The sequence below is a fragment of the Rhinolophus sinicus genome, linkage group LG12 (genome assembly GCF_036562045.2).
Source record: "Rhinolophus sinicus isolate RSC01 linkage group LG12, ASM3656204v1, whole genome shotgun sequence".
In the NCBI taxonomy this organism is placed as follows: Eukaryota; Metazoa; Chordata; class Mammalia; order Chiroptera; family Rhinolophidae; genus Rhinolophus; species Rhinolophus sinicus.
Window position 1 is genome coordinate 26211391 of NC_133761.1, and position 27594 is coordinate 26238984.

Genomic DNA, 27594 nt, shown 5'->3' on the forward strand with positions numbered 1-27594 from the left:
GCCTTAGCAAGACTCTTGTTTCCGGATGAGTGACAGTGAACTGGCATTCAGACTTATCATTTACCAGCCCATGTTCTGTATATCAACTATCATGAAACCACAACACGGAGTACAATACGAGGGTCTCAAGGTAATTTCTGAACTGTATTTTCACCTAGATATGATCCGGCCAAAGAGACCTCAGCCCATTCTGGGACTTTCTCACATGTTGTATCCTATCACCAATTTCCCAAATTGGCATTAACAAGTATTCACTTGAGGAGTTCTGTGTAATCTGGCCATTTCAAATCTCGCAGGAATCTGGAAAACCCAGAGGACCTGCGGAATGACAACAACGATAGCCCCTGAGACAGGGATCTATTGTTCACTGAAAAGCCGTATTAAAAACTATGCATAAAATGAATGCTAACCCATTTCTGGAAGTATCAATTGTATTATAAGAGGTAAAACTGCCATAAAATATACAATTTAATGAGAAAATCTACCATGATAGGCAAATTTAAAAAAGGAGTCTAAAAGAAAAACAAAACAAAAAACTTCACATATTAAAACAGAAGAGGTGGTAAACCAGATCAATTGTAAGAAATACTAACATACTGATTTTTCAGATTAATACTTTGATTCATTTTAAGTTTATAATTTTTCAACTACGTATCTTAATATTTGGCAATAATAACCATGAAAATTAGTTATCTGAAAGCCCTGTAGGAAAGAGTTTTATATTATATTACAAATTGTTAACAATCGAGGCAAAAATGTTCTCAAGTTATCCCTATGATTTATCAGTTTGAGTGACCATTTATATTTATTTCCATTTTCAAATTAGAATTTGAGGACAAGCAGCTTTCTTCAATCTAAAATGATAGTGACCCACATCCAATTAAATATTAGGTCTCAACTGTACATATTTCAGCTCATTTTCCTACCAGAAGAATAGTTAAGGCCACAGATCAGGGTCTGTGTAATCTGGCCATTTCAAATCTCGCAGGAATCTAGAAAACCCATTTGACCTGCTGCATGAGGTCCAAGCAGAAAGCACAAGTCACGGAAAAGAGTCCACCATTTAGATAAACCTGTGTATGAGGGATTTAGTGGTCTTATTTGTAACATCTTCTCACTTCTGATTTTACAGAACAGATTCGGCAACAGGCACTTGGTCCCCTTTCTACTGTATTCTCTTATTTCATGGGAAAGACATGCATTCAAAATTATTTAATCTTTATGCTCCATAGTTCGTCAAGCCACATAGATTTCTACACAGTAAATCAGCTTTCACTATTTTCCACAGATAATATGAAAAATAGATATTGATTACTTAAATTCGTCAGGGAATCTTTTAATGTAAAGTAAATCAGTTGATCTTACATTCTTTTCACAAACCAACCAACCACCCAACCAACATAGTCCTGTGCTTGGTGTTAGAAATACAACGAGCTCTTTTTTGATGAAGGATATAGATACATTTAAAAAAAAAAAAAAAAAAAAAAGTTTAATATAATGCAAAAAGTAGAACGGTAGGGAGTTCAACATCATGAGTAAATTGCTTGTGGGTCAGTGAAGGGCAAGAGAGAAACTCCTGTCCTGTGGATTCTGGGAGGATATCATACAGGTAACATTCAGGCAGGATCTTAAAGGGAGGAAGAAGGGTCTTAAAGGCAGGAAGAATCTGCAATCACTGGTAATAGCACGGGCATCGTCTGAATAGTATATAATAGCAATAGTATATATTGTGTACAGGGAAAGTGAGTAGTAGCTTTGGGATTCTGGTTTAAGTTCTTATAAAGTCTTTAGAGTTGTTCTTGGTATATAAAAAACACTAGATAAGCATTAGCTGCCATCATCACCACCGTCATCGATATCATTATCACTGATAAGAGGAAGGAACAGAACAACGTATGTGTCTGGAAGTACAGGTTATAGACAGATCTTGAAGGACCTTTTCATATCAGGCAACACCTATTGTGCTAAAATATCTAAGCAGAAAAAAGCCAGTAATAATGGTTTAAGCAGGAGGAACATGGGCCCTATAATTTTTGCTATAGGTGCAGGTATTTTGTTTAGACACTTCTCTTATTAGGCCTCATATATATTTCCAGATAAATAAATTGCAACTCAAAGATTAAATAATTTCTTTTAGATCAAATATCTTGTACAAAGCAGTGCCCATATTTATATTTAGCTCTGTTTCCAAACTACTACAACAACCATCTGGGCTTTCCTGGGACTGAAAGATTCCCCAGGATGTTGGACTTTCAGTGCTAAAGCTGAAAAGGCTTGCGCAAACTGGGATGAGTTATTCACTTCTACCCTTAATATTACTATTGTAAAAATCATATTAGAGGTTTACATCTATCGAGTACTTGCTAAATGTTAGGTGTTAAGTACTTCCCCAGAATTTTCTTTTTTGATTTTTCAACTGCAGAAGTTAGGTGTTGACACTTTCTCCACTTTGTACATGAGCAAATTAGATTTAAAGGAGTTAGTGTTGTGGCACAAATAAAAATTGTTCATTAATATATTTCCTTAATAGTAAGTTAGACATTGTATCTTTTAAACCTTTGGAAACATTTATTATGCCTAGGCACAAATAGAATCTGACTTATTAAAAAAACTGAATTGAAGGGAAAACAATTTCTTTCACTCCAAATCAATAAAGCAAAAGCAAAAACGTAGCAAAGATTTGCTGAAAGCTATATCCAAGCTGTAAAGTAAATAAGTAGATAAAAAACATCTCAAGGGACCAGTTATTACAGTTTTGAGGAGGTAAGTCAATTTCTTTCTGAAGAAGTCAACTTTTGTAGAGATTGACTGCCTTCAAAGAAGATTACCAAGTATGAGAAGGAAGGAGTTAGTCAGGATTATATGAAATCTACACTCCAGGAAAATCCATGAATAGAAAATAACAATAACATCCACATTGATCATTAGGTTCATTTTTCCATGCTTCTCGCTATCGTAAGGGTTCATATAAGTCTAGAATGTTAAAAGAGGAAGCAATTTTATATTCCATGAGTTGAACTCCCTAATTTCACAAATGAAGAAAGTAAAGCTAAGATGTTTGTCTGGGATCATACAGAGGGTGCAGTTGGCAGAACATGTTGGGAAAAGAGAGCAGATATAAAGTTGTGGGAGGCAGAAAAATGGTCCCCAAAGATGGCCACACCCTTGTCCCCTGGAACTTATGAATATGTTACCTTACTTGACAAAAGGGATTTTAAAGCTATGGTAAAGATTTAGGACCATAAAAATAATGAGATGACCTAGATTATTTGGATAGACCCTATCTAAACATATGAGTCCTTAAAAGTAAAAGAGAAAGGCAAAACCAGAGATCAAAGAGATTCAACATGAAAAGGACTTCACATGCCTTTGCTGCATTTGAAGATGGAATGCTGAGGCCATGAGCTAAGGAACGTTGTGGTCTAGAAACTGGGAATAGTCTCCAGTTGCAAGGAGCAAGGAAACAGGTATTTTGGGTGTGCAAACTCAAGGATGTGAATTCTGCCAACAATCTGAATGAGCAAAAATGAATTCCCCCCGGAACCTCCACAAATGAATACATCCTGATAAACTGACTTTAGTCTGGTGAGACCCATACTGGACTTCTGACCTACAAAACTACAGTAAATTTTTGTTGTTTAAAGCCACTACGTGTGTGGTAATTTGTTTTGGCAGCAATAAAAAACTAATACAAAAGGCATTCAGATTTACTGACTTATAGTTAAAAAAAAAAAGACAACTTCCTTATCGAATGTGCTCAAAAATGTAAACAACTTTCCTTTCACTGGAGTCACACCAAATCTACATTGTCATTCCAAAATCATTAGCTATGTTTAATATTCTTGCTGTAAATATGAGGAAATACCCAGTGGTGACTGTAATAATTGCTGCTTCTATAGCTGAATATTTAAAAGATTTCATGATTCAACAATGACCTGACAGCTGAGGTGTAGCAGAAAGGACATCATTGTTCTTGGAGTTAGATGATCTAGGTTTGAATCCTGACACATGCTTCGGGCAGGTTCTGTCACTGTAAAATCACTTAAACCTGTACGTTCTGAACTTCAGAATGCACAGCTACAAAATGGGGATAATAATTTCTATCTCAAAAGTTGTCATATAAAGCAACAAGCACAGTGTTTAGTACATCATAGATGCACGTCAAACTCTTGCTGAATACCTACGTGAATAAATGAAATTAAAATGTACAAAGAGCATTTATTGAATCTCTACTATTTCTCAGGCACTGCTAATGTGTGTAGTGATTACCATAGATGTCAAAACAAAAATTATTATCCAATTTAATTGTGCTATTGATCATTTATTTCTCACTTTTAAAGTTAGATCTCTTTTAAAGTTAGATATAGTCATATGACTTAATTTGACCAATTTGATCAATGAACTAGAACAAGAAATGATCCATGTCACTCCCACACAGAAGTGTTAAGAGCCAATGGACCACCATCACGCCTTCTTTTTGCTGACGTGATCTTGTCAGCCTGTAAGGAAGAAGCCCTGGTAACCACAATGGCCACGTAGCATGAGAAAGAAACTTTTTATGTAAAAAGCTGTTGTGATATTAGCGTTGCTTGCAACCTCAGCAAAACCTAGTTTATTCTCACTGATACAAAGGGGTTTACCATTCTTTTATTATTATTTTTTTCTTTTTGTATTGAAATAACCCATGGGCTTTTACAGGTTAAAGTTAGCACTTTATCTGCATCTAGGCAGTCTCTTTCGATTATAAATCAATTCAAGGTTCATAACAGGAGCCCTGAATTTCAGTGAAGTTGGAATGTTTTAAAAAGAAAAAGAAATACTGTGCACTTTTGAGGCTCCATATTGCAAGTTTAAAAAATCTGCACTCGTGGACACTCTTTGAACCCAGACTTTCATGCTTAGACAGTCTACAACTAGACAAACTTGACAAGGACAAAATGGGTCAAAAGTGTCATTTCTTAGGAATAATTAGAATCATCTAATGTGGATAAAAGAGGTCAAACTAACATCCACTTCTCACTAACCTCTGGAGTTACTCGACCGACAAAGGAGGTAGCCTTCAATAAATGTTTATACTCAAGCCAAAAGGTTAATGGAGATAAAAGTAGACAGCCCAAAGGTAAAGAACAGAGGATAATTCTAACCCAAGAAACTGGTACATAATGCTGTCTTAGGGATTCCAAATTTTGCAGGAAATATTTGTTGAAGGTTTCTGAAATGAGACTTAGGAAGAGCTAGAAGTCTTAGGAAAATCTGACCCATGAGAAGAGCCTCACATGACAGTCTTTTAAAAGAACAAGATGTGTCATTTGATGGAAAAATTGGCCTCCATTAGCTTTAGTTTAGGAAATATAACAAAATCTCATTAGAGATCCTCAAGCCAATGCCATGAGCTGTAGTTGGAAGCTGATGAAAATGCTCTTGGTATATTGCTTCCAGAACTAAGTAATAGGTGAAAAGGGCTGAGATCTGTTTGACAAAATGCATAGCTATTTTAACAATTCATAGTTGTTTCTATTCTCTCAGCTGTAAAAACACATTTGATAGTAGGCATTAAAAACTGTTTCCAAGATGAGGGTAAGGGGGATCAAATATATGATGATGGAAGGAGAACTGAACACACAATGGGATTTATAGATGATGTAATACATAATTGTACACCTGAAACCTATGTAATTTTACTAACAATTGTCACCCCAATAAATTAAAAAAAAATGTTTCCAAATTACTGCAGATACTGGATTCAGATAGAACCAGAAAAACTGCCAATGCTTCCCAACTGCATTATTCTCTACATCTATATGAAAAAATGGTAGTGTATGTGATTTGACCATGTACTATTACAGGGGAAATTTTATAGAGTAAAAGTTTCAGTTAATGTATCCAAGTAGTTCTCCACACTAGAATAAATTCAAATTCAATCGGACAGTCACAAAAACGTCACATCACTCTTCCTTTAACTGTGTGAAGTCTCTGGTGACCGTGAGCTTGAATTCAAAATTCCCTTCACCAACAGCCTATCCTGAGGAGGCATAACAACTTCACATCTTTGACTACCTGGAGCCACAGAAACATGAAGTAGTAATTGAAGGCCCTACACAATTGTATCTTCAGTAATTCTGGTCATGATATATAATCTCAACAGGACTGATTTGATTGGAACTATAAAACTTTTAGTTTGATGATTTCCACCTAATAAAACCATGCTTTTTAGTAGATAACCTTTAAAAAGTTATATAGGACACTGTGAATGAGCTTGATGGTACTGAGGCAAATATTTTTTTTTTTTTTCCTTTCAGAAAGTAAAGTATTACTTTAAATTACATAAACAGAAACACTCTACTCCATGTGGCTATAGGGTCAACATTATTTGTGTGATGATATAAAAACAGGTTCTCGGCAATAACACCCAAATAGTCTCATGACTAATTAATGTCACACATCATTCAGACATGACTAGGTAAATCTGTGCTTCTATTAAAAACATATGCTTCCATTTTAAAATAGAATAAAATGGCCACTGAACTACATTGGGATGTCTCTTGAGTCAGTTTCAGTCTTCCCTTTGTTACTGTGTCTAAAAACAAGGGGGGGAAGGGGGGAGAGGGGGAGAGGGAAAGGGAGAGGGAGAGGGAGAGAGAGAGAGAGAGAGAGAGAGAGAGAGAGAGAGAGAAATTACAGATTTAAACAAGTCATTTCAAGAACTTCCAATCTTATAGCAAGTATCTGATCTACAGTTACTGTTTAAAAAGCAACAAAACTCAACTTAAAGGTTATCAAATTTGCATTGGTTGAAAAAAATTGATGTGCTAGACACATTTTCAAACTCAAGCTCAAATCAATTAAGAATGCTCAAATTAGAAAATACGTAAAAAATCTAAATTGGAAAGACATGAGTAATGCGATACAACAAGAACCATGACACTATACCATTGGGTACAGAATAGATTTATGAATGGAAATCCCAGGAAGGTTTTATTAGAATAGGGTTTCTCCTGAGCACAGTTCTACAAAATGTCTGTTAAGGATAGCACGAGAGTGGAATTCCAGAGAGCTTCTGCTAACAAATGTCTTCAAGTTCACTGTGGTATGTGGGATCTCAAACACGATAAGAGACTTTTTAAAAACAAAATGAGTGTGAAATAAAATGATAGAATTCTTGGCTACTATATTCATACTCCTTATGTCAAAGACAGTTTTATCTCTATGAACCAAAAATTTAAATAATCATTATCTCTGAGGTATATTTGCTTTTAGTTCTCAAAATTGTTGAAACACATTATCTTAACATGTGTCACTGCTTAAATATATACAGGTCATTAAAACAATCTCTTTACTTCCAAATAAAAGAATCATTTTCTGATATTTAAAAAAATAATATAAGATTATTATTCAAGAGTACTCACACCAAAGATACAGATATTTTATTTTCAAATGGGAAGGACCTCTGAATGAATAATAAACGTCTAAATTATCCAGATATTTATTATACTTCCATTTTCAAAAAAAGAATAGACTCATTTCTCTTTCCCTTTTGCCAACTTCACTCCCACAGTCTCATCTGTTCTCCACATACATTTGGCGCCAAAGAGGAACAACTCCCTCCAAGCTGGCAACCATTAACTTCAACCTTTTATTTTATACAGCTCTGAAAGTCACAGAGTGTTTAAGGAGTGTTGTTTTGCTCCTGGCAGAATTTCTGGGCTTGCACATAGTGCAATGTGCAAAAGAGTGTCAGTGCTGAAACCTTGGAGAAGGGAAAAGTAAATTGCTCTTGAGTAGCCATCCTTACATAAGGCTGACACATAAACCTGTGACAAGGTTCAGGGATCCTAAAAGCCGTGGTCCCAGCTGTGTGACCCGGGGTCAATCACTTAACCTCTGAAGGTCTCATCTTCCTCTCCTGTAAGATGATCTCATATGTCCTTACAGCTTGACAATAATATTAGGGTAAAACTTTCTACTGTAGAAATTTCATCAAGCCAAAACTCAAAGCCTGAGTACAGAGAAGATATATATGAAATCTCAATACACTTATGCTTACTTGAAATGTTACTATTTTTATTGGTGAAGCAGTAAATAAAGCCATTCTAAATAACTTTGCTTTGGAATTTTAACACCAAAGAAAATGGTGTGGTCAGAGAAAGTGGTGTGGCCAAAATACCATTGTTAGTATGAATTATAGAGACTGTGTAATAGATGTATGCAAATATTCAACTATCAGTGGCATTAGACATAAAAAATGTGGTCTCTTTTTGAGATTTACCCCGAAGGCATTCTGTGGAAGAGAGAAACAGTTCACCCCTGCACAGAGTTGTTCGGATACTGAGATAGGTCTGTTCCTCATGAATTAATCCACTGAAATATATAATGAATCTTTCAGCCACCTTTTAGGCTGTCTCCTCATTATTACCATTTTAGCCAATTTTCATGTCACACCCCTCCACCAAAAAAGGGCAATCTTGATATTAAAACATAGTAAATTATAAAACCAAATATAAAGGGTTTTTTCCCTTTCAATTATATGTTGTTTTCATGATTTGTACTCTTTATTTCTCTCTACAACCATAAATTATTAAGAACTCCCTATATTTTGAACCTAAAATACACCTGATATTATGATGTTTGAAGTTGATGGAAAGAGTCTAGTTAAAAACTGGAAGAATAGGAATGAGGAAGGCATTCCCCTCCAAAGAGGAAAAAAAAAATGGAATTGTTAAACTATATAGTAGTAGGTGTTGCGATAAATATAGTACCCTTAAGAAAGGCAGATGTTTTTCAGACAAGTTATTGGAAGTTGGGTGTAAAAAAAAAATAAAAGCTTTGGCAAACTAGTTGGCAGAAGTGTAAAGGTGCGCTAGAGTAGTCAAACAAAGCTTATCTAACTGTGAGACATTTTCATAACAAGAATATCGCAAACACTTAAATTAAGTATCGAAAGTTAAGACTCTGACCATGAGGGTGGCTTTCAATATTACTCTCAAAAATCAACAGATGCTGCAGGACTATCCTAATTTTGTACTTTCAGAGACTAAAAGTCAAGTGTCCAACTCACTGCGGGGGTTGGCCCACCCTTTTGGAGGCAGGCTGCATTGCTTTCCACGGGGGAAAACAATGAGAAGAGGACACCAACCAATGACAGTTTCATTTCTACATGTGCTCAATCCAGGACCTTGTTCAGCACATCTGTGGGTCTGGGGCAACTAAAGGAGCATCTATGAAATCAGAATCAAATGAGGTAAACTTTTATTAATACAACCCCTGGACAAATTTCACTAACCATATTCTTCACAAAAGGAGTAGAAATATGAATAAAAGTATTAAGGTGAATGTTGGAAAGGAGATTTGAATAATGTTAACACGACAAAGCAACATATCTATTAAAAGTTAATAGATTTACATTTGGATGTAAAGACTAGGGCTTAAATTCTACATTTAGTTGCACATGAATGATATTAAAGCTTACAACAAGTTGGTTTACCTTATCCAGATGTGGTTTTTGCCATATAAATAATGTAACCTCGTGTATAAAATCATTCTATTTAGTAAGAACTGATTGGCATTATTTTTGGATAGTTCTATACCATTTCTATTTTGAGAGGCTTATTTAGGTTATCCTGCTTAAAAAAAAATCTACTTTATACTTTACTAGAAATTAAGTACACTGATTATTAATTCAGTAAATATTCATTAAATATTTACTGCATAGAAAACTCTAAAAATAGAAAGATAAAAGATGAGTTACCTTTCCTCTAGATGCTCACACTGTATTGATTATAAAAATATCTAAATGATACACAAATAGATTTAAATCAATATTTATAATTCAGCTCATTGTATTTTAAGTATATATCCGACACATTTGAAAAGCACAATGCGTATTGGATGGTCCATGACCAAACAAAGGCATAGCAATAGATGAGAAGTGATCAGTAGACCCATTTTAAGCAGTCTTCATAATTTAGGTTTATACTTTAATTTTAAAGTTAAAAACACTGAGGCCTTCTCCAATTGGATTGAAAGTCTATAAAATGTGGCTTATATTTTAATAATTATATCTAAACCTAACCATAAAATCTCTTATATACATATTTTGGGAAGTCATGTACTTCTATCAAACATGTTTCCTATACACTCATTTAATTATTCTTACTGCTAAATAAAGTATGTCATAAAAATATATGAAAAAAATGAAATATTTTGGGAAATGCAGCCAAGATGAATTATGTATATACTATTTTAAGTGTATACTCATTACCTCACTTAATATGCTTTATGAATATTCAAGAGACGATTTAAAACCTTGCACTTTGGTGCCAAGCTGATTGCGTGTGAATCATATCTTCATCGCTTAGTAGCTGTATAACCTCAGTCAAGTTACTTTAACTACTGTGTCTCAGTTTCTTCATTTCTAAAATAAGTATAATAAAAGTATTTATGTCACAGGATTATTTTTAGGATTAAACGAGTTAATGTATATAATGGGCTTAAAGCAGTACCAGATGTGTTATTCTTTCCAGTGTCTGGCTTATGTTCCTAATACTCCTAAAGAAATATGTTTTACATAATTCCCAGTAAAGGCAAAATTTTGGCTGGGGAGAAGAGTGCCACATTTCCCTAATATATGATTTATAACATTTTATTAAACATTGACTATGTGCTAAAATTCTAGGTGCTACATTACTTTTTAAATTAATTTTCACAATTCTATGAGAAAGATATTGTTAGGCCCCTTTTGAGTGGGTAAAAACTGAAACTCTAAAATCTTAAACAACTTGCTGGAATTCACATTGCTAGCAACTGCTCTCACCATGAATCACCTTCTATTTTCTTCTTAGCAAATCTGTGAGAAACTAAATTCTTTCCATGGTGTTAAAGCAATAAGAATCTTCTTCAGAATTGTGGTAAGTATCAATTCTTCATGTCCCTGAAAACTAGCTTAAATGATCTTCCATGAGTCAGTGGTTAGCAGTTTCTGTGTTACATTATGCATGATTCCTAGCTTCACTTTGTATAAGCTAATTGCATGGTGCCACATTAATAATATTCAGAGTTTTTTGAGCTGTGAAATTTATAATTTTGTAGTGAATTATTTCTCACATTTGCACAATTTGGGGTCTTGAAAGTCTAATTGAGATAGCAAATATCCATCAGACATCTAGTAGGTATAAAGGGAAACAGAACTGAGTATAATCTAGTTAATAACATCAAAATGTTGAAAAACAGGCAATACTTTTTAATATTTTTATCTTTATGACTGTGGGCATATACCTGTAGAAATAATTATAGCTTACAATAGATTAAAAATAGCCTATATATATGTTTCCAATCACAAGCAGAATTCATAATGAGATCCAAGATGTCTTTAGGGTAAAATTCATTCAATTCAGCACTGATTACACAAGAAAAAATGAAGAACAAATTTTCCCGGTCTTCAGCTGGTCAACAGACACCATAGAACCTCATCACAGCAGTTCTCGGTCAGGCATCAGTATACATCTGGGCTGCAGGTCTCTCATGCCTGACCTGTTAGTTCCACTCTTCAGAACCTTTGGACACACCCACTTAAGGAACCTAAACTGCAATGTATAGTCTTGGCTCAGTGATAGATTCTCCCCTTCAGAAATATCTCGGTCTGGGTTGAATTAGCATGTTCCTCAGCTTAAGCTGGGTGGTTCACAGATAGACTGAACCAAAACACAGAGCATTTTCACCTGCCAGCAGAAGTTCAAGGTCATACTGGGAAGTCAAAAAGAAGCTTCAGTAAAAAACATTGGGTGAAAATAGTGTAGAGATGGAAAAAGAAAAGGTAGTTATTTTAACTCAGTCGGTCTGAAATCAAAGAGTTCAGTTGTAATTCAAATATTATTTATGGCATATTCACAATATTTTTCCACAATGTGATGGACACAATAAGGAAAAGCAGCAGAAACCTCGTTCATATATGATGGACGTAACAGAAAGCCAGTTAACACAGTGGCTAAAAGCATGGGCTTTAGAGTCAGACTGATTATGTTTAAATCCAACCTTTGTTACTCATCTATGGTGTAATCTTGGTCAAGTAACTCCTAGTTCTACTTCTCTGTGCATCAGTTTCTTTATCTGTAAAATGGGAATTATAATGACTCATGAGGCTATTGTGAAGATTAAATAAATTAACACTTATAAATCACTTAGAACAATACCTGACATATACTAAGTGTTCTTTATAATGATGTATATTGATTTGGGAGCATGGCGAAAATTTAAGAAACAGTTAAATACCTGTGAAAAATCCTGTGTCTATTTAATGTTTCTATCCAGACATCAATAGAATAACCAATATACGTAGTATAAATGTGTAAGAGATTTTACTACTTTGAGCAATCTTTTAACTTTTTACCTACTTAGTAGATTGGCCAGTGGGGAGACAACCTCACCACTACTGGCACAATTAAATGGTTTTAATGGCAACCCAATGTTAGTTGAATAAAATCTTACCTAGCATGATGTAAAGCTGTACTTATTGGTTATAAAGTAATTTATTCTGTCTACATTACTCCAATTTTCTACCTACAGTTTTCACTAGTACCCAGAAGATCTAAACATGTGTCTGTAGGGTATCTGGGAAACAGTTTGAAAAGGCTCTGGACATTGAATTCCTCATTATGCCATTCCACTACCTTGGGTTCTAAATTGGGAATTACTGACCTAGTCCAAAAATTTTAGAATATGCAAAATTTTCTTATACCATATGCTGGAATAAAGCCTTAAATTTAAATACCATATCCTTTACTACTTATTTAAACATGTCTCATTTGTCAATTATAATCAAACCAAACAAAGCACAAAGCAAAATCTCCCACCATTACAAAGACAATGACATTTTCTTTAGTAGTTCCTGTTTCATGCTAGTATGCTAGTTGTATACATATTTTAAAATGACCTGAGCATTTGCTAAACTTAGGTTTGCTTCAAACTTTGTCATGAAACGGTTGGATCACCTTGCTCAAAATACTTTCCTGGCCAGTTTCTTCATTTATAATGGAAAAGACCAGGACTCCAGGACTTGTAGGGTATCTTCTGGATCTAGGACTTCAGGTACTCTAAACAGAAGAAACTCTTGAAGCAGACTGGTCTCTTGTTACTCAGCCTTTTCAAATCTATGTCCTCCTTTCTTGATGTTAAAAACAAATTCACGGTGTCCTTTAATGTTTAGAAATTTAAATAAGCTATAAATATATTAAAGAAATGGCACAATGGTACCTCATCTTCTAGAAGCAAAGACAGAGTCCCTTCAATAAATACACATACTTTGATGTGTGATCTTTGATGCGGCTCCTCTTCCATTACATTTGAGAATCACACAGCAATGCCCTGAATTCACACTGAAGTGGATTTTCCCTAATTCAACTCTATAGGGAAAGGAAAAGCTAAACTACAAACTCAAGCGGCGTTTGCTCTGCCCCTTGCCTTACGCAGAACAACATGTCTCAATTTACTGTTCTGCTTTCCATATCTTTTGAAACCATTCACTCATAGATAAAGCAATAGCTTGGGCATATACCTGGGGTGCCAAAAATCTGTACACACGTGACTTGTATTCATCTTTTGTTATCGGTATATAGTAAGTATTACAATTTTAATACCGTTTTTTCCTTTCTTAAAATTTACATAACTTTTTTTTTTGGCACCCTCTGTATTCCCATGTTGTGCTATTAAAGACTAATTCAAGTTCCAGTTTCTAATAATCAAGACTCTCAGGTTTCTTTCTTTCTTTTTTTAATGTTACTAAATGAGATTTGTTACTATGCTTCACAGTGTCGCACAAAGCATCCTTCCAACCATAGTCACTCAATGAATACTTTGCAATTGTTGTTGATAAGGGCACAACATACACAAATACACAGAATAACTTCCTTATTTGGCCAAAATCACACAACACATGGAAGAAAGTTTGGGAGTTTAGCACTAGATCAGTTTAAACTACACTAAAGTAAACTCAATGATAAAGTAAATTGATAGTAAAATCTCAAGCATCAGAAATGACACCGTGTCTTGATTTATTACATATTAATATAATTCTAAATGTGGATGATAAAAAAATGGATAATTTAGAAAAATCACCCTCATTTAGTTACTGTGACTAGACTAAACATAGGCAACAAAACCAAATTATCTTGCAGTTTTCTTGTCTTCAAAGCAAAGATTTGGGGGGAAGGAGAAAGGGCAGGGAGTGAAACTAGTGATAAAAATGAAGGGTCCAGCCATGGGACTGGTGTAGATAGAGTCCACGTTCCAATAAGACTCAACAAACAGCTCTGATCGAATCTAAGTGATGGGAAACAGCCTGTAGCTTTGAGATTAGCTGCTTCACACCATTTCCGAGTTAAGCCAACACAAGTAACATCATGAATGCGTAATTATCATTATGCATTAGAGTATGCATAATGATCGTAAAAGTGGTAAACAAAGAAAAGGCATTAGAATTTCTCAGCTACTTTAGGTATTACTGTTACAGAATACAAAAATATGACGAAAATTTAAGGAGGAGGTGACACTGAAACTTTCTTGTAAGAAATTTGCAAACTTAAGGAAAAAACTAATGAACCAGCATTGCTTTAAAAGTCTCTTTTAGGAAATTCCACATGAACAAGTCAAATCAAAGAAATGTAATAGAGTATTTCAAAACATATGAAGCAAATACTCAGGAATGCTCATATTTAAAGCACCCAGGCTTAGAGACAGAAATAGTAAGGTAACATACCGGACCTCTAATATTCTCTAATAAAATAATGCATGTCACAGGAATTGTTTGGAAAAATATAATAATCTGTGATTAGCTAATAAAAAAACAAGTAAAAGAACTAAAAGATATGTTGAACATAATTACCAGCAAATGGAGAATTTTGTTTTTTGGCCAACTACTAGATTCCAAAAATCTAACCAAAAGAAGGCGTAACCTCAATGCGTCCAGTTGTGATGTAAAATCATTTCCTTTCAGCCTTCCAAAATGAAGATGGAACTCTAGTTGAGTTGAAGGGTGATATCCCTTCAAACTTGAAAGGCAATTACATCATATTATTTTTCAGGCAGAATGATTTGATATTCTGAAACCCTAATTTTTTCTCACGGTACTATTTTTACTGCTCTGCTCTGGAATTTGGCCAAGATGTCGGCCTTCCTCTTAACAGAGCCTTAAACTGAATAACCACATCTTAACAAGGGTGTTGGTAAACCTGAAAGCCGTGTGTTCTACAGGGACCTGGTCCATACACAGGGTCAGAGGCTAAGGATGCTCTGGAGGATGCTTATTCTTCAGTGAGACCAAAAAAGATGTCAAAACCTACCTGGAAACTCTTTTCATCTTTTAGGTGTGTTTTTTTTCTGGCCCTCCTTTCCCACCAAAATTCAGAGAAACCATCCAACATTCTTTTCCCAAGTTGTTTTTTCATTTAGTTTTCTTAGCATCATGCTTATTATTGTCTTCACATAATGTGAAGAAGGATATGTTCTTATAGCCTTAAAATTCATCAGCTTTTGATCCACAATATTTTGACACTCCAATAATAATTCCAATAATAATTATTCATAGTGTCTGTAATCATCTTCTCCAGGGTTCTTTTCTGTTTCCCTAGTCCTTCCCCTCTCTCTCCTTCCCTACCTACTCCCCCTGTCTCTCCTTGTCTATCATGGTTTACGTCACTCAAAAACAAACAAACAAAATGTGTAGCATGGCTACATCATTACTGAAATTGGCCATCATTTCCCTGTGTCGACAAGTGAACAACCAGTTGAAAATCTCAGATCACGCAATCACCTGCTTAGTTTGCACATTAATTGTTAGCACATATATAGTTTTGTCTTCTGAAATCAATTTTAACTCTATTTCAGGGGAACCAACCAAACAACAGATGTACACACTGATGCTCTACTATGGATGATGGAATCCTGAATGTAGTAAAGATCACAAAAGAGCAGCTATTTTGACAATATCTGCAAGATTTTAAAGTTTGTATTGTGGAGAAAGAAAGGTTCAAGAATCAAGTGTGGGGGGAGGGAGGCTGGGTGGGTATAAAATTCCCAAGGCAATCAATGGCTTGGCTAGAGAATTAACAAAAGAGAAACAATTACAAAAACAACTTGGATACTGAAGAAGGAGTTTTAAGATGGCAATGAAGGGCAATTCTGACAAATGAGGGGGTGAGAATTCAAGTTTTACCTATGAATTTAGAAGATTTGGAAATGATCCTCTTTAACTTTCTATTATTTCCCCAGAAAAATTAGTATTATCTACCTATTTCAGATTTTTAGAATATCTGCTTTTCTGACTATATTCTGGTTCACATGCTAAAATGTTACAGACACACAATTTAAATATGCACTGACCCTGGAGAGAGAGATTACAGGAGGCAGGAAAGTTCACAGACTTTCTAATAAAGAGCCAAGTCTAGATATATTATTAGACATTTGAAAAATTCTTCCATACTTCAACCAAATATGTTTATAGCTGGTTTCCTGTCAACGATTTTGTTTTATTTTTCAGTATTGGTTGAAATGACCATATGATGTTGGAAATGTTAGGTGACTGTGCTGAAGACATTCTTTAATCAAATCAGGAAAAAATTTAGTGTGAAATGATTAAATAGAGGGAGACCTAGTTATGAATGGACTCTAAAAGTTCATTTGAAAATGCACCATTTGGAACTCAAAATACATTTTTCATCTTCACCAGTGTTTCTCAAACCAGAGGTTGCATTACTCTTGGGTCTTCAATATTTATGGACATTCTTTACAATTTGATGTTTTCATTTTGTTCCCAACACAACAAACATGAAAACAAATATACCATTACTTTATAGTGTGGCAAACTATCCCTTTTGTAGTAAAAATTTACATTTAAAATACAGTAAATAGAGTAATTTAATTTCTTTAGCTTGTGTTTTTCAAATGGCAGTTCATAAACCTCTGGAAAACCTTGAGCTTATTGAACCTTTTTTTCTTCAAAAAAAGAGTCTATATCTTACTCAAACTGAGCAAAGAACTGGCATGGACCCAATATTGCAAATGGTAAACTTTCAAGGTTAGATTACAAGAAGGTTATTTAGCTCTTGATCTTGCTACATATTAGGTATAAATTCCTGCATCCAGGAATAATGATCATTTGTTAGAGGAAGGACAGAAAGGGAGGCAGGATATTTTCTTATCTTTCTCTGGCCACAGGAAAATTTTTAATATGATTTGTCTTTTTCTTCTGCTTCTCCCTTCTCTGTTTCTGTCTCCCAGATTCCAAAATTATTCTTCCCTAATCCGTGGAGGTTTTTGAGCCACAACAACTCCCTTATAGGTCTTCCTTTGAGGTATAGGTGTTCTATCTCACAAATTATTCCATACTCCAAAATGACCATTATTCTCTCTTTCGCCATGAAACAAACAAACACTTCCATTAATTCAGTGGAACGGCTCTCAGTGGAACAGCAATCTGACTAAATTAACCAATATTAAGGTATGAATGACTGCTATGCCACTGATATCCCTGTAATTATTGAGTTATTCCTGTTTTTCAAAACTTTTTTCCCCTTTCTCCAAATTTGAGCAGACACAGACTTTAAATCTTGTAAGTTTTCGTTTGTTCCATTTTGTTTTTAAATCTCTCCAGTGGCTAAATATTTGATACTTGCAGAATGGCAAAGGTGAAACTTTGGGCATTTTTAAGTTAAAATAATAAGCAAAAGTAAGTCAGAAGCTGTCTGTAAATAATGTATAAATTCAGTGGCTACCAAAGGCTGACATTCTGACTTTGGAGATGTTCTGAGTAGGCTCAGTCATTACCAAGTTACTACCATGAAACTGGAATGAACTATACTCCTAAGTGTTGTGTTCTTGTTTCAAATAGTGATTCCAAAAACTGCTGAACTCTGGAACTTTACGCGTATCATGGCCTCGCTACATATCACTTGTCACTAATTGGCAGCAGCTGTTCCAGACAAACCTGGTCTTGGCAAACAGACTGGATGCTATTCTCTGCCCTTAGGAAATCTGTCTCTCCAGGTGAGGTTTGAGGCCACGTGCAGGGCAGGGTGTCAAGTTTGTTTTCCTGCTATACAGCCAATGGATAAATTAAGGATCTCAACACTTTAGTGTCACTAGTTTACTCTTTCAGACATTCTGAAAATCAGCACTTTCCAAATGTGATTTTATTTTCCAATTTCCGATTTAAGGGCCACATTAGCACTTAATCTATGAAATAAACAAATGCATTTTGGAGAGTTTAGTGCAATTTGGCATAAAAATGAGGTTGACGTCCAGTCTCTCAGAGCATTGCTAGTGAGTTGTTACTTGCTGGATTCAGATTCGCTCTTAGGAATAGGGAAGACAGACTGATTTTCACTAAAAGTTTAAGCTATAGATGCTGACCTTCATTATTTTAACTTTTCAAGGAGCCCAGTCACCACTAGAGTTCCAATATCAGTAATTTCCCAGAATCCGAGACCACAAGTGACATCATTTTTAATGTTTTGCTCTTCTTTACAATATTATAAAAATGAATCTTATTCTGTTTTTAATCACAAGCCTTATCCGGCAATCAAGGCAGGTATATAATAAGCTAAGCTACTCTGTAAATCTAAACATTCCCTACAAATGGAAAAGATACAGCCTGGGCTCTCTGATTGTTACTAAGACAACTATCTAAAATGAAAATCTGATTAACCCTTTTGCTGCCTGGAACTACCCATGTACCACGTTAGCTGACTTCCCTGCACTTATCTCTCCTTTTTTCCCCCTCAAGAAATTCATAATTGCATTGCTCCAGAGTAGTTATGCTCTGGTTATCCTATCTGAGAGGACTGTGATAGGTGGTAGTCCCATCTGGACAGCGGAGTGGGGTGGCTGCTTCATCATGAGGAAACAGACATTAAAACAGAGGGCACACAGTTTCCTGCTTACTTAAGGCACCAGTTTGATGAAATCCTTGACAACATTAAAGGATTCCCATTCAATAAACAGCAGAGTACTACTGTATTTTCTTTTCACTCAGGAAATAATTTGACAGTAAAAGCTGTATGTTTCACAAACATATTTCCCTTAACCATTTTTGAATGACATTAGCAACTGTTAACATTTGGTAGGAAGAATAATATATCAAAGCATTATGCAGAAGTTTAGCCAAGAACAAATATTCATCAGGCAATCTCTATTCTCTTTGTACAGTTAAACAAAAAAGGGAGTTCAACAGCCAACAGGGAAGAGGATAAGAGCACACATTTCCATGTCATTTTGAAAACAGGAAACTGTGCACTAGAAATCCATTAATAGTTAGATTTTGAAAACTAAGTCGTGTAATAAAATCACATTAAAACGTCGGTACCTTTCAAAGTGCAACATTAGCATTCAAGTTTCTTCATAAACTCTCACTGACTTCATACCATAGCCCTTCAAATCTTTCTAGAAGGAAGTCTTGATAGTTTTCACCTCGTCTCTCTACTGAAGGCAAAATGGCCCATGTGTTATTCCCTACATACACATGGCTGATTTCTCCCTTCATCTTCTGGTTAAGGCATTCCCTTCACCCTGAACTCCCTGCCTGCTCCTCTCTAGCAATTCATACCCATCACTTCCTTCAGATCTTGTTCAGCAGTCATTGCCCTGAGGAAGCATTTCCCAATTAACCTACTTCCCTCAGTTCACCCCCCTATGTCCCCTCAGAATATAATTGTACTATGCCATTTTGTACTTGTTGATACATTGCTTATAATTGCTTTTTTTCTTTGTGTTCCTGTCACTACATTTGCTTCTATTTCATTTGTCTACATATTTGTCCATGTGCCTCTGCTTTCCTTCTTCAAATAGTCTCTGATTTTTGGCATTTCAACAGCACCATCAATGTACTCTGCACTGGATAGTTGATCAGCAAATACTTTATGACTAATTTAAAATAGTTAATGTTCATAAATCACTTTAACTCTCTATAGTTGTAGTTCTTCAGACTGACATTTGTAGAGTAACAACACCTCTAGCAAACGGCTCTCAAATCTCAAATCTTCCACATGTAACCAACCTCCCATAGCCCAGTCTTCCTTTAAGCGTATTTTTTCTTGGATATTTGTATTTCTTTTTTCTTACAATCCTGTCAAATTCAACATGTATAAAATAAATTTTAACTTCTGTGAAAACTAAACTTTCCATTCATATTTACCTATTTTTATTAGTTACCAATTTAATAAACTTTTATACTTACCTAGCGTTTCTAACCTCTAAACATATTCAACTTTTACATATGATATTGTATCGAAAGAAAAAAAAAAAAATTTGATACACCAATGAATTGCACTTTGGTTGGGTGTTCAGAGAAAGCATGCAGTGTGCCTTCCTTAGGGGGATAAATAATTGAGGGTAACATGATCAAAAGTGTAAAAGCACATATACCATGCACCAATAGCCAATAAACTTTGATTTTAAGGCTGTTTAACTATATATTTGAAATATATCAACTACACATAACTAAAAAGAGTTAAAATTACTTTTGAGGTTGAGATCTAACGCAGTAAAGCTAGCTACAAATTCAGATGGATGAAGGAGAGTAAACATGGAGGCTTGCTTAATTGGAGGAGGAGAGACGATGTGAGGTACCAATTACCAGGTAGAAGGCGCTCAGCTTAGTGCATTGATAAGACAGGCCATCTGGTGCCAAATAGGTGACTTTGGACAAATGCATTTAACTCTTTGAAGCTATAGTTCCAGTCTCTGTGAAAAGAATGAACTACTGGTTCTCAAAGGTCATTTGCTCTTGTAGCATTTTATGAATCTAAATATAACTCACTAATTGGATGATGCAAGTTATTAACGCATGAGGGTGAAAGTGAGAGGAGTCGCTCTTCTGAGACATCAGGGTCCTTCTCTGTCCCCTTCCTCTTTTCTCAGATTCTTCATTTAGTGAAGATATGATTTACTACGTATTAATGTACTTTCTCACCAAGAGGACTTGCATTTCATCAAAACTCCCAGTCTTAAGTTTAAAGGGTAAGTTTTAATAATGGAATGTCAAGTATCAACAAATGAGAGAAAGGGAGAATTCTAAGGGAGAAAGGGAGATGACCATTTTACTTCTAGATCATACTATTACAGGGTTACCTACTTGCAAGCCAATCCTGTAAATCTATAGGAAAAAAAAAAAAAATCTATGGGATGCCTGAGGAGAGAGGGTCAAATAGTATGAGAAGACCTGAGGGACCTATGTAGAAATCTTAAAATCAAGAGAACACTTTGGTAGCTCTATTAGAAAGTTAGCTTAGTCTTATGAAAGAAGTGGCTTATTTAATCCAGGGACAGGGCAGCTGAGGATAATTTTGAGGGGGATAAATGTCAGGTAACAATAAGACTTACTTTCTCCTCCTCACCCAAAACAAGCAAATAATCAAATGAATGGTAAAAAGAGCTTTGAACAGGGTATCAGAAGCAGCATGTCCTCTAATTAGGTATGTGATCAGCTAAGTTGTTTCTCAAAGCTTCAGTTTTCTTATTTGGAAAATAAGGGTTGGCCTTGGTTTCTTCACGGTATCACATTCTGTGATTTGGCAGTATTAAGCCCAAATGGGAATGTCACTAAAAGTTGATGTATAATTTTCCAAAAAGAAACAAAGAATACAGGCTGTTATAGCTTATTATTAACATAATGACAGTACTGGCTAGTGTTTCTTGAGTGCTTACTCTATGCCAGCCTTTGTGCTTTGTATTTCATGTGTACAACCTCTTTTAAATTTCACAAAATATGTATGTCTGTCATATTAACATCTCCACTCACAAGATCAGTCAAATGGGGCACAAAGAAAGGTAAAGTGTCCTAGAGCCACAAGCTCAATGGTGAAGGAGTCCAGATTTAAGACACGGCATTTGACTCCATGCCTGAGCTCTCCATCACCATAGGACACCAACTCAAATTCAAATATGATCTGAAATTCAAGTCACATATATGAAGAAGAATAGATAAAACACATAACCAGGACTAGAAAAAATGTTTCATGAAAATCAATATAATGAAGTAATGGGTCCCTTTTTGGAATGTGGAGAGATAATATTTAGAAGCAGACATGAAAACGAATAAAGATTTGTTTCATTTCTGTCTTCTCACACACATGCACACAAACACAAAATCAACCATTTTGTTTTGTTTTTGTCTTTGGTTTACTTATTCAGAATGTAAATAATCAATACATGGGAGGAAAAAGAAGAAACTTTAATGGGAGAAAACAAGTGTACTTAGAAAAAATGGTTAGTACTTACACTTAGGGCCAAGTCCCTCACACACAGGTAATTTGAGAAAATGTCAAACTTTGTTGTAGATCCCAACAATCACGACTAAGAGCAACATGAGATGCAAGAGAACCAAGAGCTGATACGCAAAACAACCTTGAATCTGAAACTGCTGGGTAGCCAGGATAAATGCCTGAAAAATACTTAAGTGAGTTATACTAAATCCATTTATATATTTTTGAAAATGGAAAGCATTAGATAAAGATAAATGTAGTATTGCACTGGACAAGTCTCAACAAATCAATATAATTTTCTCACCCCATTTTCTCCTGTACGAATGAGAAACCAATCAGGCTGATATGACAAATCTTTACTCTCATTAGATTGAAAAACTATTTCACATGAAATACTGAAGGAGCCTTAAAAGACACTAAAACATACTTTCTCCAAATCAACATAGAAATTAATTACAAGGGATTTTCAAGGAATAGTTGTTGATGGCTCAACATCAGTGTTTAGGAATCCATAGCTGTCAGTCCTCTGTCTGGGATTATTTATCAATTATATTAATTATATAGATGAAACAATAGATCAGTTGGTAATTTAATTTACTGGCAACATTAACTTGGAAGAAATCACTATCTTCAGATACAAGTCATATTTACTAAGTACCTAATATTACATAAAGTAAACAAATGTATTATTTTCTTTTGGCAGGAAAAAAATCTCTTGAAAAGATAACTACATTTCTTTGGTAATGAAATTGAGGTTTAGGAACGTATTGACTCACCTACGGTCAACAACCGAAAGAATGAAGTCAGGATTGCACTTGAGTCAAACTTTTTCACTATCTCAGCTGCCTTGAGGTAGCATTAGTATCTGCAAAGGCCAAAGAGTGGCTACGAACGCTGTTAATGTTTTAAGCAAAATGACTATGCAAACTACAGATTTATGCAGGTGTCATTTCAAAGTAATTTACTCAAAAAATGAGAAAGGGAATGAAAATCAACATTTAGTGAGCTTCCCCAGCACTATACTAAAATCATTTTTAAATGTTATTTCATTCATTCATACACTTAACAAACATTTATTGGTGTGTTCTAGGTGTTGGTGAAATAACAGTGACGTATACAATACATCAGTCCTTTTGGAACTCCCTCTCTTATTAGGGAGAAAAAAGAACAAACACATAAATAGTAAACAAATATAATTGGTAGGGCAAAGATATAAAGAGATAATGGCAGAGCTTTGTTTTGTTTTAAATATTCTAGAGAAGGCTCTGCTGCAGAGAGGGCATCTGAGCATGTCACTGAATTAAGTCATGGAGTAAGCCATGCGAAAACCTAAAGGTAGAATGTTCACAGCAGAAGGAACAGTAAATGCAGAGGTATCAAAGGGGAAATCTGGCATATTCTATAAGAGCAAGGAGGCTTACATGGCCCCAGTGAAATCAGCAAGGCAGAGAATGAGATGGATGAGAAAATGGCCAGATTGTGAAAGGCTTTGCAGGCCATGGTAAAGGGCTCAGATTTTACTTCAAATGTGGATGGATTCGGGATGGAATGGTTCAATATCAATCTGACTGCCATGTGAAAAACAGTCTCCATGGGATAGGAATGAACAGAAGGAAATGAATTAGGAGGCTACCAATGGCACCTGGTGAGAGATGGTGGTGGCCTGAACCAGGATGATGACTGTGGGGGTGGTGGCAAGTGGTCAGATTGTGAAAGTGAAGTTCAACGGGTGGCTGGATATAAAGTCTGTGAAGAAAGGAGAGGAATCAAGGATAACTAGGGGAATAGTGGTGACATTTATCAAGATGGGGAAGACTCAAGAGAATAGCAATTCCGGGCTATGTGGCTTGGAGTTCTGATCGCTACACATTTATTATGATATAGAGAAGTATGCTGTTGGGAATAGGAGTTTGGAGCTCAGAGGAGATTTGGGGCTGAAATTTAAATTTGACAGTTGTTAGTTAATGGATGGCAGCTAAAGCCAGGAGGCATGAAATCATCTAAAGAAAAGCATAGAACCCTAAGATCAAGTGCTGGTATTTACCAATATCTAGAGGTGAAGTTCTCGGCCAGGGAAACTGAGAAAGTGCTTCTAGCAAGGTGAGGAGGGGAAAAAAGAGCATCCTGTCATGGGAATCAGGCTCTAAAATTGTTTCAGGCAGAGCAGTGGACCAAGCAAAATGAGACTCCCTTAAGCCTTAGAATCAAACAAGGTAAGAATTGGACTTCCACCACTTTTATTTTACCAAACAGATGAGGACACTGAAGGTGAGAAGGGTCAATTAACTATATGAACATCACATCACTAATGCGTGATGCAGCCAGGACTCATACTGGCCCTCTCTCATTCCAAAGATCATGATATCCACATGTTAAAAGATATCCACATTTACTAAAGATACTTAAATAAAGAGATGAGAGGTATTACAGAACCATACAGAGTGTAAATTTTGGGAAGGGGTGGTTGGTGTCTCTCTTATCTATTAGAGAAAAAAACTGAATAATTAAGAATCATGGTTTTTTTGGGGGGGGAACAGCATAAATTTCCAAAGATGCTTGCCCTTACCGCAGTTTTACTGTATTGTTAATACATTAATATCCTTGATATCAAGTTTTTATTCTGTCCTCAGACTAAATCGATTGTTATGTTATAAAGATTTAACCATCACACATTTTTATTATTTTTATTTTTTTAAGGAGGGTGCAGCGCAAAGTGGCCCATGTGGCGATCGAACCAGCAACCTTAGTGTCAGTAGCACCACACTCTAACCAATTGAGCTAACCGGCCACCCACTATCATACATCTTAATAACTCAGTGACAAAACATTTGAGCATCCCTATATGCTGGAAGCAAGAATCTGTATAATTCTAGATCTGGACACCATTGCTGTAAAATGCTCTATGCCAAGTCTTATTTTATGTGAGGTAACCAAATCTGAAGCACCTTTTGGTATGGAATCCCTTTGCTATTGTCCAACACCATAAAATTTTGGCAGCAAAGAGCTGCCATATGGAGAGAAGATGCAGCTATTCTACTATGCAAAAATCATTAAATGAATCAGTAATTCTCTGTGTATCACAGTACATTTGTAAGTCTACCAAACAAAGTTTAGTTTGTTACTTAGACTAAAATAAAAGCTTATTGAAAATAATTTTATGGTTTCTAGCTCCTTTTTTATGTTTATTATCTCTTGGTTGAATTTCTCACTGAGTTCATCTATCTCCCCCTGAGTTCCTTGAGAGTCCTTATGACAGTGTTTTGAACTCTGTATCTGGTAGATTGCTTGCCTCGCGGGGAGTCACTTCCTAAATTATATAAATGTCTAACCACTATGTTGTACACCTGAAACTAATACAAAATAATATTGAATATCATTAATACACAATCATTAATACACAGTAATATTGAATATTATACTTGAAAAATTAAAAATATATATATATTAAAAAAATAAAAAGAGGTCAAAAGGACTTTAAAAGACCAAAAAAAATAAAAAAAATAAAAATAATAATAATTTACCAGTAAGTTTTTCAGAATAAATTCCTTAACTGGGGAGGATATCATATAAAATGTGACTTGATTTTAAAAGTGTTCAGTCTGTGAGCTTCAGGCAAACAACAACAATGAAGATGAGAAAGATGTGAATGCCGCTAAACTTCTGTGGTTCAAATGTGTCACCAGTCAAATAATTTTTTTTCAAAATTTAGCCAAAAGTATACTACATTAAATATTCAGTGTTAGTGCATATAAATGCCAAGTTTGTGGCCAAAATTGGCAGAAGAAAGTAAAATCTGTCACAGGCAAATAAATACATAATCTGTGCATGTATATACATAAGGCATTTGATGTACTAACTCATTTTAAAAATACACAACCATTATAAAACCATTACCAGACTATAGATTTGAAGAATCTTTAAATTTTGGAATCTTGAAATTTAACCAACCACCAAAGTGTCCTTCGATAGATGATTAGATAAAGAAGATGTGGTATATATACACAACGGAATACTGTTCTTCCATAAGATGAAATAGTGCCATTTGCAACAACATGAATGGATCTTGAGATTCTAATGCTAAGTGAAATAAGTCAGAAAAAGTCCAGAACCATATGATTTCACTGATACTATGTGATATAAAACTGAAAACAACAGAAGAACAAGACAAACAAATGAAGAAACAAAAACTCATAGACACAGATAATAGTTTACTGGTTACCAGAGGGTAAGTGGGGAGGGAGATGGTAGATGAGGGTAAACCGGATCAAATATATGGTGATGGAAGGAGAACTGACTCTGGGTGGTGAACACACAATGTGATGTATACATGACGTATTGCAGAGTTGTACACCTGAAACCCATGTAACTTTGCTAACACTTGTCACTCCAATAAACTTTAATTAAATTAATAAAAAAAGAAAAAAAGAAATTCATCTGGGCCAGGTTCAAGTTCGTGCTATCAGCCCTAGAATATGTCAGGTGGGAAATATAAGTAGTAACAACTAATACTATTAGGCTTTATTTACCCAAAGTTGACTATTTCTAGTAAATGGACAAAGAGACAAACTCACTATTTTATAAGGCAGCACATCCCATATTTATATTAACCAAAATCTACCTTTCCATATTTGCTTCCACAGAATAAGACCATTTTTCTGCGAAAGAGGCTTTCAGATTCAGAAGGTAGTCTGTATTGTCTCCAACTGTAGTAGACACTTATGAAACTGTCTGCCAAATTCTCTACTTTTCTAGGAATTTCGTCTTCTTTACCTTTTAGTCTGGTGCAGTGATGGTCACCTTTTCTATGCTATGACAATAATTCACTTCTCTAGGGTTTTCAATGACACAACCAAAAGAGTCAAGGGCATATTTCAATGGAGAGTGCAATTATGAGCTATAAAGTTCAGAGGTATCTCCTTATTGAAGAACTTGGAAGTGAGAGGAAAGAGAGAACGGAACCAACTAGGAGAAATCAGGAGCCACAACAATTGTTGAAGGTGTCCTGATGATTTTTGAATCTTTGGTAGTAATAAAGTTGAGGCCCGGTGAATTTCTCCACTTGGTTTCCATAAGACATCCCACGGTTCTTTAAGCTGGTTTAACATCATTTCCATTGCATGCAGCCAAGGGCCCTTAATACATTTTTGTTTACTTCAACCAATGCTCATATAAAATAGATCTGCCCAGGTCTAAAATCCAAGCACCATAATCAACAGTGTGAGTTTCTACAAAGCACAGAATTCCCTGTACCTTTCGGGTCCCAAATTCTGTTTCCTATATAGAATAAGTATGATGTGGACAAAAGACAGAAAGAATATAAGGCTGCATCCAAGCACGGATTTTGCCATTT

The 27594-nt window shown here is 35.2% G+C and overlaps 1 protein-coding gene across 3 annotated transcripts in view; it reads right to left on the reverse strand.

Annotated features, from left to right (window-relative positions):
- ZFPM2 (zinc finger protein, FOG family member 2) overlaps positions 1-27594 on the reverse strand; it is a 448480-nt gene that overhangs the window by 147165 nt on the left and 273721 nt on the right. The gene's annotated exons all lie outside the window — the stretch shown is intronic.